Source organism: Musca autumnalis, unplaced genomic scaffold (genome assembly GCF_047663935.1).
Source record: "Musca autumnalis isolate F117 unplaced genomic scaffold, ASM4766393v1 scaffold_4, whole genome shotgun sequence".
Taxonomy (NCBI): Eukaryota; Metazoa; Arthropoda; class Insecta; order Diptera; family Muscidae; genus Musca; species Musca autumnalis.
In genome coordinates this window covers 67,355,911-67,368,852 of record NW_027411977.1, presented here as the reverse complement: position 1 = coordinate 67,368,852, position 12,942 = coordinate 67,355,911, and positions in this window count along the sequence as shown.

The following is a 12,942-nucleotide window of genomic DNA, read 5'->3' as shown; positions in this document are numbered from 1 at the left end:
ATGTATTTAGTCTTCCTAGTGTTGATTTTAAGTCCATACGTTTCACTTACATGTGTAAGTTTGTCGATTAATTTCTGAAGTCCAGATATGCTACCAGCTAATAGTGTTGTATCGTCTGCATATCGTATGTTATTAATAAGTGTTCCGTATATGATTATACCAATTTTCTCCGATTCGATGGCTTCCATAAATATCATCTGGGAATATATATTAAATAGTAGCGGAGAGAGTATGCAACCTTGTCGGACGCCCTTTGAAATTGAAAATTCCTCAGTCAATTCACCATCAATGTCAACATATGCCGTTTGATTCCAGTATAGGTTTTTTATACATCGTATTTCTTTATCATCTATTCCAATCGTTGTGAGGATGTGCATTAGCTTATCATGAAGGACGGTATCAAAGGCTTTTTCATAGTCAATGAAACACATATATACATCTTTATGTACATCTCGGCACTTCTGTATTAATATTTGAATGCTTAGTAGAGCTTCCCTAGTTCCCATTCCTTCCTTAAAACCGAACTGAGTGGCTCTCATTGACAGTTCACACTTAGAGTATATACGTCCATGTATTATGCGCAGGAATATTTTTAATGCATGACTCATAATGCTTATAAGCCTAAATTCTTCGCATCTTTTGGCGTTGTTCTTTTTTGGTATAGTAATGAACCTTGATTTAAGCCAGTCTAACGGGTATTTTCCGGTATCATATACGTGATTAAAGAGTTTTACGAGTAGGTTTATATTATCTCCATCTATCAATTTCAGTACCTCTGAGGGAATTTCGTCAGGGCCTGATGCTTTATTCTCCTTAAGAGCGTTGAGTGCGTATTCTACCTCGTTCTTAGTTATCTGTGTCCCAGTCAGATTGATTTGTATTTCTTCATATGGGGTTCTTCCTTCATCATTAAATAATCTCATTACATAATTTTTCCATACCCTTTTCTTGTCTGATATCTCAAAAATGGCTTTATTATTTTCGTCAAGTAATATTGTTGTAGAAGTCTGCTTATAGACGCCAGCTGCTTCCTTTAGTTTTTTGTGAAGGTTAAAATGATCATGCAGGTTCTGTAGTGATTCAATTTCTTGGCATTTTTTATTAAGTAGATCGGTTTTTGCAGCCCTTGTAGCAGTTCGTATTTCCTTATTTATTTCCCAGTACATTTCGTAGTTGATATTTTTGTATCGGCTTCGCTGTTCCCGCAGTTCCTTTATTTCGTTCGTGATCCATTCTTCTTTTGAGGTTCTATCCGTATTTCCTAGACATTCCTTTGTGGTGGTGGTGATGTTTGTTTTGAGCTTATCCCATAAATTTTCCAGATCATCACTGTTTATTACTTCAAGTTTGTGATTAATTTGCGCTTTAATATCCCTTTTCACGTTTGGGTCTTTCATTTTTTGCAGATCAATTCTAGATTTCTTAATTTTTCGCCTTATAACTGCTAATTTAGTACGGAGATTAAGAACTAAAAGATTGTGGTCCGAGGGAACATCCGCTCCAGGACACGTTGTGCATTTTGTGACACATGAACAATATATAAGTATGTAATTTTTATAAGTATGTAATCAATCTGGTTTCTTACAATATTTTCGCGATTGTCTTGCGGTGATCTCCAAGTATACAATCTTCTAGGATGCAGGTGAAATAGGGTATTTGTTATTTTAAGATGTTGTTCTTGGCAGAATTGCACCAGTCTGTCACCTCTTTCGTTTCGAACTCCGAGTCCATGTTTTCCAGTAATTCCTATTACTTCGTCCTTCCCAACTTTTGCATTGTAACATAACATTATGTTAAATTCAAAAGCCATTCACTGAAGAATGATAGCAAAAAAAATGTCTTATCTTGTTGTATTTATGTCTTTGGTGATATTTTCTACTTTCATTGTCAGGTTTTGCTTTTGGTATACCCCATATAGAAGCTGAGATATTCGCTTTGGAAAAAACGTTGTCTTTTTATCCATATACGTTTTTTGCCCATTCCTAAATAATATCCGACCATCTCCAAAATTAATAGGCTTCTTCCACTCCAGGATCCCAATTAACATCCAAAATTTCGTGACGATCCGATCAAAATTGCGATCTGTAGAGTGAATACAAGGTTTAGATGGACAGACGGACGGACACACATAGCCAGATCGACTCAGATCGTCGAGACATTCATTTTGGTATATATAAGTATGGGTCTACGACCATTATTTCGATGCGTTACAAACTTTTTGGCCAAAACCAACTTATAATGCCCTCCCCACATAGTGGTGTAGGGCAATGGAAAGCATTGTGACTCACAAGAGAGCCCATGTGCTCTAAGTGAGCGTAAATTGGTTATTGTAGATCACTGATGGGCAGAAATGCTCTGCCTCACACACAAAAGTGTAAAAAATACATGAGTCTCTCGCAATTTGCCCATCAGTGTTGTAGATCATTGATGCTCAAATTAAAAAACTGAGTAAAGTAGTGAGGGAATCACAAGAAAGTTTGTATCAGCATTCAGTGGTTGCTAGACCTGTGACCAGCAAACATGTGGTGGGTGTGTGCCGTTTTGTTCAGTGTCCCCACTAAAATTATGCGTATATCCATCCACATGTTTACTGGTCGGCTGCTCAACGACGACTAATTGTTATTCTCACATACGTTAACGTATATGGATGATCTTGGCTGGTGTAGATCAGAGTGAGGCAGAGAACATTTTTCGGTCTCTCTTGTGCTCTCAATGAGCGTAAATTTGTTGTTGTTCACAACGTGTTAGCATCTACACACGCTGTGAGCGATAACAAATTTACGCTCACTTAGTCAGTGAGTCACAATGCCTCCTCCTGGTGTAGATCAATGGTGCACAAGAAGAGAATACTATTTTGGGTTTTTGAAAGGGAAAGAGAGTTGTAGTTAACTCTTTCGTAAAGACGCGTGCATGGCTGGTGTAGATCAGCGTCAGGCACCCTTCTTTTCTATTGCATACTTTACGGGGCGTCACTGTGTGAGTGCATGCTTTTTCAATGGGTTGAATTGTGTGTGTGGAGAGAGCAACGTTAAATGAGCGCACACGGGCGCCTAATTGCCTGACCTACATCTACACCCAGGTCAGGCAATGTGCGCTTGCTGAGAGCAAGTGAGCGAAAACTTCAATGTAAAATGCATTGAAATGTATGCTCACTTGCTCTCAGCAAGCGCACATTGCCTGACCTGGGTGTAGATCAATGATGGGCAAATTGCGAGAGACTCATGTATTTTTTACACTTTTGTGTGTGAGGCCGAGCATTTCTGCCCATCAGTGGTGTAGATCCAGGTCAGGAAATTAGGCGCCCGTGTGCGCTCATTTAACGTTGCTCTCTCTACACACACAATTCAACCCATTGAAAAAGCATGCACTCACACAATGACGCCCCGTAAAGTATGCAAAAGAAAAGTATGGTGCCTAACCATAGACTAATAAATTCATAGACAAAGAGAATTGTAGTGTGCTTCTTTTTTGTAGGTGTCGCCAGTATGCAAAGTGCCTAATCTTTTCACACAATTGCACAATGTTTTGGGGCAAATTACAATATTGTTTTGGATTTGTTTATATGAGGATGTAGATCTGGCCAAAGATTATCCATATTTTGTCTTTTATCAGAATAAATAGTTTAAAATCTATAGTAACTTTAAATAAAACTACTAACGCCATCTACCAATTTTCGAAAATTTCGAAGATAAATGCTGAGAGCAAATAAATGTCTATGAATTTATTCTATGGCCTAACGCTGCTGTAGATGCTAACACGTTGTGAGCAACAACAAATTTACGCTCATTGAGAGTACAAGGGAGATCCAAATCAGCGTCAGGCACCATACTTTTCTATTGCATACTTTACGGCTATGCTGATCATTTTCTTACGGTAGCGTAAAAACAAACCACACGTATTCTCTCTTTATTTCTCATTTGCTATTGCTTAGTAATGGAGAGAGTGTCTTACCACTACTAATACACGAACTATTCTGAGCACCCCTGCTTTACGGGGTGTCATTGAATTTGTTGTTGCTGCTGAACACTGAACTAAGTCCCAAATTGAATATTGGGGTCTAACCAACAATTTTCCGCTAAATGCATCGAAATCTTAAGTAATGAGTTTCGATTTTAGATAATATAATACTATTTTTGTGGATATTAACGGCAATGAGATATCTTTAGTTAACAAATTCATGATTCTGTGAGTTGCTCTTGATTCCAAATTAATATTCGATGATAATTAAAAAAAAACGTTTATTCTAAAGTATGTTTCACACTTATTGTTCATGCATTACTAATGTCGCAAGTGGGCTTTAGCTTGTGAGTCAATGACAAACCGCAAAATGATAAAAATAATTGTTAATAAGTTTACTATTGTACTGCAAGATACCTTAATAGAAAAGTTGGTATTACCAACTTTTAGCCACTTAATAGAAAATTTGGTATTACAACAGTGTTGCCAGTATTTTATTATGCCCTGCTCCGAGTTCTGATTCGTTTGTCCCCAGAAATATTTGATGTAGTGAAAAATAATAAAAATATAGTGAAACTACATAATAAAACCAGTTTGTCAAATATCCAGCAAAAGAAAACTTATTGTAAAAATGTATTGCAAAAAAATTTGTCCCACAAAAGAAACTGCATTTTTTGTTCTTTTGGTTTGAAAAATCTAAACTAGTCAAAATTTGTTTCATATAGCTTTGAGAACCATTGGGCATTCTTAAAAAATGCAAATTTGTAGAACTTTTAGTACCTAAAATGAATTTACAATTAATTTATTCTATCGAACATTGGTGGCGTCGTTTTTTATTGGCATAGGCTAATACAATTTTGTTTTTTTCAAAATAGTCTGGCTTAATCCCATTGTTGTTGTTTTATTATTTTAAAACAACTAATTTATTAGTGGAAAAAGTTTGGCATTGTTCGAGTTTAGTTGGTTTCGCAAACACTTTCGTCGGATTTGTGTTAGGTTGTCAAAGAAAAACTTCTCAATGAAGTTTTTTCTTTGTTCATCTTTATACTTCGAGCTGACGATTGTTTTTTGGGTACAAAAAGTTTTTTGTTGAAAAAGTTATTGAAAAATAACTTCGGTGGAGAATATCCAAAAACACGAAACAAGGAAACTGATGAGATCCAGTGGCGTAGATCGAAACTAGTCTTCTCTGCCTTGGCGCACAAGGCCAAACTTTTTCCACTAATAAATTAGTTGTTGTAAAAAAATAAAACAACAACAATGGTATTAAGCCAGACTATTGTGAAAAAACAAAATTAATTTATTCTCACAACAAATATTATATTGAAAGTAGACTTTAATTCAAGGATTTTCTACTAAATGTTTTTTTTTTCGCTATCATCTGATTTGTTTACCAATACATTTCGTCGAAAATTGGTCTTGCAATCACTGTTTTCGCAGACATTCCGTTATATATTAAGACTTTTATCTATGACATGCAAACAGCCGCAAAATCCATACTTGGTTACCAGAGATCTTCGCCAAGATGATGAGGAGTGTCGTGCTGGTAGCGAAGAGAAAAAATGCCGCATATAGGGCTTCTCAAGAATCAGTAGGAACGCTTGGCGCACGAGAGAGGTATCGGAAGATAAGGAGAGATGAGAAACGTATTTGACGCAGGAAAAGAAGAAAAATGGAAAAGCGTAAGTGTGTAAAAATCGAGATGTAAAGGAACCAGAATGAAGTCCGAAAATTTTACGAAATTCGAACTAATAGTTTTGGATATGGAAAGAACACTTTTCCAAACTACCGGTATCCAATACTAGCGAAGACGACATACGACTTACCATAGATCCATTCCTAGAAGATGGTATTGAATGCATACCGCCCGGCCATGATAAGGTAAAGATATCAATAAACCGACTGAAGAATGATAAGACAACAGGAACCGATGGCTTAGCAGCCGAACTGTTCAAAACCGAAGGCGACACGCTGATAAGCACGTTAGCTGATACATAGTTAGCACCAACTGGCAGGAAGAACGTGTATCCGACAGTATGAACCTGAACATCCTGTGTCCCGTCCACAGGAAGGGAGGTACAATTGTGTGCTTAAACTACCGGTGCACAAGTCTACTCCATATTGCCTAAAAGATAATGTCAGGGATGTTGTGCGAACGACTAAAGTCAAAGAAATAATTGGACCATACCATTGCTGCTTTAGACCTGTCAAATTCACCATTTACCAGATATTTAGCCTAGGACAAATCCTGGAGAAGACCCAAGAGTTGCAGATCGACAGCTACCATATTTTTGCCGATTATAAAGCAGTCTTGGGCAGCTCCTTACATTCAAAGATATTCCAAGTCATGTCTGATTTTGATATCACCGCAAAGCTCATTCGGCTTTGTGGAATGACTTCAACTGACACTAGGTCCTCAGTTAAAATAGGAAATAACCTCTCCAAAGAGTTTAACACCAAAAGGTATTTCAGACAATGAGGCAGCTTTTCGTGTGACCTATTCAACATTCTGTTGGAAAAGGCACAACTGATACATTTAAGAAGGTCGAAGGAGAATCTGCTTATGTGGGTTTGGCAGTAAACAGTGACAGGACCATGGTGATGGTGCCTAGAACTCGGGTCAACTGTAGAAGTTGGTTTCTATAATTTAATTTATGGCACAGCCATAAACACAACAAACAACATCAGGTGTGAAATAAGAAGAAAAACTTTATTGCCAACAGATGATACTTTAACTTAACTAAGTGGTACTACCCGTTAGAGCTGGCAAACTATCGATAGTCTGACTATCGTTTCTATGATAGTCAGCAACAAAACATGTTGCTTGAGTATCAGTCGCGAATTATTTAAAAAATAATTGTTTTGGAGTCCGATAAGAAGGAAACTTTACGACAGCGATACTACCCGTGCTAATGTATGGTTCCGAATCATGGGTACTTGCGCAATCAGATGATGCAGAACATGATGTGTATGAGAGAAAAATTCTTTGAAAGATCTACGGGATAATCTGCTTTGACGACAAAGCTCTGATTTACTTGCGAGTGAAAATTTGATGGGTGGTGGTAATTTCTCGGTGGGAGTGGGACAAGATTATTTGGGGGTGGAGTAAGTTTTTGTTTTGTCGTGAGGAGGGGCCAAGTTGCCCTCATCATCTTGCTCGAATTCGAGAAGAGTTTCACTCCCGAGTGTAATTAGAGTGAATTCGAGCGAGTATTCGTAGCCCTAGTTGACGATGAATATCGATGTCGTATGAACCACGAGGTGTATCGGCTATACAATTACATCGGTATAGTTAATTTCATAAGAATGTTCTCTATAGGTCCAACTAAGTAAGATCGAATACCGGCTTGACTTTCAAAGAAAAAAAGTCTTAAAAATACTTCCTATCTGCATATTTGTTATAATGTTTCCTATAAATAGAAGTTATCAAAAATCGATCTTTGTCTAGTCACTAACATCTGAAAAAATATTCCTGATGATCTGAATAAACAAACGTGATCGTAACATATTGTTTGGATGTGTTTAATATCATTTTTTCAATACATGATAGCTTCCAGCAAAAATACTCAATACAAAACCCCCTACTAACCCATTATTTAAAGGGGTGACCACCAATTGTAAATATTAGAAAATTTAAAGCATTTGTACAGGCCTATTTTAAGCCAATCGGAACAATATGTTGAACAAGCTGTTTTTCTCAAAATGACATTTTGAAATCGGTGCCAACTCTAGCTAGGAAGCCATGCCAATTTGGCACTCTTTTCGAGTGATTTCTTGGGCATTTTAGTAGGTGGCCGTGGGTTCGTTAACGCTTAAGGGCAATTATATGGATTAAAATTGTAAAAAATTGTAGCGTCGTGATATAGGCCGCGAGGGCTACCATCAGTAACAAGTTGAAAACGCACTGTGGGCGAAATCCAAATCTAGCGGGGAAAAATTAATAACTCCCAAACTAATTGAGATACGCGGCTAAAATTTGGTACAGATGTTACTTATATATAGCTATTATTACACTGTATATGGGATATATAGCTCACCGCTATAGCATATCCTCCTTATAACGGTACCTAGCCATATAAGATATTTTGTGTATTTAGACAACGTTTTGCAGTCAATTTACCTGTAAATTTCTATTTAGGGTATTCAGGGGTAAAAATCGTTATTTCCAAAAAATAAGGGTCATTGGTCCAGATTTTGGTATAGCCCTCAGATTTTAGGTATATTGACGTTATTCGCCAAATTTTCCAACCAATTTGTCTACACATTGATATTTTGAGCTAAATTTTAAGACCAATTTATGATATTTAGGTTTAAGAAAGTTATCTACCAAGAATTGTGGACATGTTTTGGAATTCCCGCCACATAACGGCACCAGAACAACGTATTTCTAACTTCAAAATAAAGGAACAATTTTGTAATATAACTTAGTAATTTTTATTCTTCTTGAAAAACATTGTATTTAAATTTTTTTACTAGAATTCGGAACAAAACAAAAAAGTAATGCTACAACTTAATTTTAAGTATTTCTACTAATCCTCAGAATCCGAATATAATGTTTCGTAACTATCATCAGGTTCTAACAACAGACATCTTGCTTCTGCAGGAAGCGGTTCATTATTGCCATAAGATGGACTATTATTTCTTGATATGGATGATATCATTGGATCAGAGGTGAAGAGTAGTTTGTGAAAAAGGTCTTCCATAGTCTGTTGTCTATACATTTTTCTAGTATAAAATTCTCTAAAATTCCGAAGATCCTTGTTTCGTGATTCCAAAGCTTCTTCTGAAAACATGCCAATTGGTAATGCAGCACTTTCAATAATTTCAGTCCCATGTTTTAAGATTTTGTGCACACTTGATGGCATTTTGTACCATGAATAGTTACTAATATACAACACATACGTTTTCTCACAAATTTCTTTAAAAGCCTGTGTATTAATTGCTTGGCCTGAACACAATACGGTCAATATAATCCCAAGGTTTTTTATTAAATCCTTATGGATTCCAGTAATTTCTGCACTGAAAAATTTCCTGGCAGTGTTACCATCATTTGTGGTTCCGTATCCTGGTTTAGGGATATCAACAAGAATGTTCAATTTCTGTTTTAATTTGTCGGCAATCATTTTGTTCCTCACATTGAATTTTTCTTTGTTCTCAGAAGTCCGGACTTAACATGTTTTAAAGTCTAGTCTGTATGATATATGAAGCAAACACTCAAGACATCGTATTCGAGCGTGAAGAGTTGACAATCCGTTTTTGTGCATTTCAATATTTGGTGCTAAAGATTCAAGTTTGTTTGGATCATTCATAGCATTAGGAGTAGCTCCGCAAATTCCACAGGATTGAGTAGATGATTCCGTGATAGTACTAAACACCTTTCCGTCTATCATCGTGAAATAAAATGTATGATTTACACTTATATTCAAATTGTCCACTTTAGTAGGAGCTATACTCTCTATTTGATTATTAATTTTCTCAACTTCGATTTGAATCAGTTGACGTGATTCTTGTTCATACTTCAATTTAATGGGCCAACAGAATCTCGTTGATGGTGGCCGAGGATTTTTCCAAATAACAGTTTCGTCTACCTCGAGTTGTAAGGGTACAAGACAAAGTGAAAACAAAAATGCATCAGATGCGTTTTGATTGTTGTCTGCAAATTGTTGTTTATATATTAAATGATTCGAACTTCCATCACAACCCCATCAAGTTTAGAAAGAATTCATGGGCACTAAATAGTCTCTGCACTGTGTGATCTACAAGGGCTTACAATTTGACTTCAATATCGGATATGAAAATTGAACTATTTTCCGGATAACAGTCTTTTTTAACTTTTTTAATGGAGTCGTAAGATGGATAAATATTTGCATTTCTTTCTTTAGCCCCCTTTTGCATTAAAATATAGGTACTTTTTCGTATATTTGCCATCAATATACAGGGCCAAAACTTCCTCTGGTGTACATGGTTTCATTTGAGGTTTATTCAAAATTTTCTTTATCGTTGTAGAAGATTCAGGATATTCTTCTATTTCAAGCAAAACTTGAGCTGCATATCTTTTACCACGTTTATATAGGCTTAATCTTGTAGCACGGACGAGCTCATCATCGAAAGAAGCTTTAACCAAGTCTGATACTTTTCTTTTTTTAGAAGCTTCTGAGTACGACCTCAAAGGTCGTCCGATTATTTTTTTTTTTTTTACTGTTTTCAACGTTTATTTGTTTTGTTGTATTTCGTTTGGGTAGAAATACAACTTCTTCATCTAACCATTCCGCATTTTTACGTATAAAATAACCTTTAATGCGCTTGGAAGCAGTCCATTTTTTTGAAATTGTTTACACAACTGCTTGGCAAGGTATTGAACCTTTTTATATTCCTCATTGTCTTTTTCCTGAATAAAATGTAATTTTTGTAGCATATATTGTAATACAGCTGAATGTTGTCCAGTTGTTTTATCACGGTTCAGCCACACTTCGAACAGCTCACTTATTTTGATGACAATTTTCCTAAAAAGGCGATAAAATAGAGAGTTGCAAATAGTAGCAGCGAAAATTTTTGGGAGTAATTACCTCGAAGTACATACTTTATGAAAAAAATATCCGTATGCGAATCCCCGTGAATCCTATGTGATATACTCTATATAATCCACTTATAGTCGAATATCTGTGTCTTGATAATTAAATAATATTTTTTGGAATATTTACAACAGTAAGAAATCTTGTAATCACTTTCTTTTTATAGTAACACTTCCAAACTGTTACAAAAAATTAAATTATGCACTGTTTACTTTCACTTCTTGCACATAACTAAACGATCAAAGCAAGTATAAAAAATCGATTTGCAATTCCCGAATAAAAACTCCAAATGTATGTACCGTTATAACGGTATATAAACCGTAAAACACGATATTGTTTATTATTTTTGGGTTCAGCAAAATGTTTAGAATAAGACGGCATCAATTATTTTCATATAACTCAAGGTTACTTTTTCGGGCTTTTGCGCCGCTGGATTTGATTTTCGCCCACAGTGAAACGGTGCGAAAGATGTTATTAACCCACTTAAAGTCACTGGTCGTTTAAACGCCACCAAAAATGGTAGCAAAAATTGCTATATAAACCTTGGATATTTTCGCACTTTTTGTAGGGTTTTTTACATTTTGTTATAATATTGTCTGTTATCTGTTATTCCGTGCTCATAATGCTTTATTTGGCTTATGCAACAATTCAAAAAAATCGACTTTTTTGTAATTTCCTATTTTTGATGAAAAATTTAAATATGCGATAAAAATTTAATCATAAATGTTACATTCATATAAAGTCAGGGATTTGTTAGGAATGTTGTAAGAATATTTTCTCAATCAAAAACCAAGGGATTGACATGTAAGAATACAACAACACATTGTTCCACAACATCCCATACGGGACAAGGGAGACTTCTCTCATATCAATGAGTGCACCCCGATTCATATTTAGCTCAATGATATGGGACCTACTGTTTATCGCCGAGTCCGAACGGCGTGTCCTAGGACACCACTTATAGAGAAGTTTTTCAAGGCTGAAATACTCAGGAAATGTCGCCAACATTACTGAGGGGTATTTTGCCACCGTTGGAAAATGTTTCATGTTGCCTGGCCGGGGAATCGAACCACCGACCTTCTGCGTGCAAGGCGGGCGTGCATACCATTGCACCACGGTGGCACCATGACATGTAAGAATACACCTATATTACCATTCAAAGTTTTCGGGACTTTAAAAAGAAGGCCCGATTGCAGGAAAACTGTACGTTTTAGGGAAAAAAGTTATTAAAAAACGCTTGAAAAGTCTCAAAAATATAATTTTGAGTAAAATTTTAAGTTTTCTCGCAAAAAAAATTCTCGGAGCTAAGTCGGTCAAACTGCACTTTTGCGAAAAAAATTTAAAAGATCTTCAAACTTAATCTAAGTTTTATGACGAGCTAAAATCTATGGACCAAATTGGTCTATCCGTTCGAAAGTTATAGTGCTTACCAGCCAGATCGACAGACAGTCGGAACATTAGGGTTATGACTTTTTGAAATTTTTTTCTGAAAAATGATTTCCTGTAGTGAGAATGAATGAACTTTTGGCTATTAATGTCTAAAAAACGTTAAATCCTTTTTATTATAAAAAAAAACAACCGCGCAAACCACTTTGACTTTTTTTTAAATCCTATAAAACGAACATTTTTTTCTCAAAAAAAATTTCCTGTTCCACGAATGAATTACGTTTTACCTATTAATGACTAAAATAACTTTTATTCCATTTTAATATTGAAAAAGGTCCCACACAAACCACTATTAATTTTTATGATATATGCAATAAAGTTATATATAATACCCTGTGAACACAAATTTTGGGGCACGAAAAATTCCTCTTGGGGAAGAAAGGCTTGGTGAGTATATTAAGAACCCCGAAGGACAGATCCGTCGTGAGTGGAACTTCCGCGTTATGGCGTGAAGAAATTTTTGCTAGAGACCCTGTAAGGCATCAGGAATTAGCGTTATACCTTTGTTCACTGTTGTTTTAGCCTATTTTTGAGATCACATGTCTGCAGTCAAATCGAATAAGGATTATTTTCGTAGAGCACTTCGACCCTGTATCTCGCTTCCTTCAATATCCTTTTCGTCCTTTATTTAAAGAGTCGCTATAAAAGTACCACAAGATGAAGTTTTTCAGCTTCGAAATGTTCTGCAAAAATGTCGCTCAGAACATTTTAGGTACGGCTCTCATTGACAACTAATCGTTTTTGTCGCGTTTTCGTGACAAACGCGGAAGTTCGACTAACGGCGGATCTGTCCTTCGGGGTTTTTAATATACTCGCCAAGGCCTTTCTTTCCCAAGAGGAATTTTCCGTGCCCCATACTTTCACCTCCATTTTGTTGCACAGTGATGTAATTAGGGTTATGACTTTTTTACAACCTCATATCCCTGTATCATAGCATGATGAGTTTTGCCATAAGATTACATAAAAT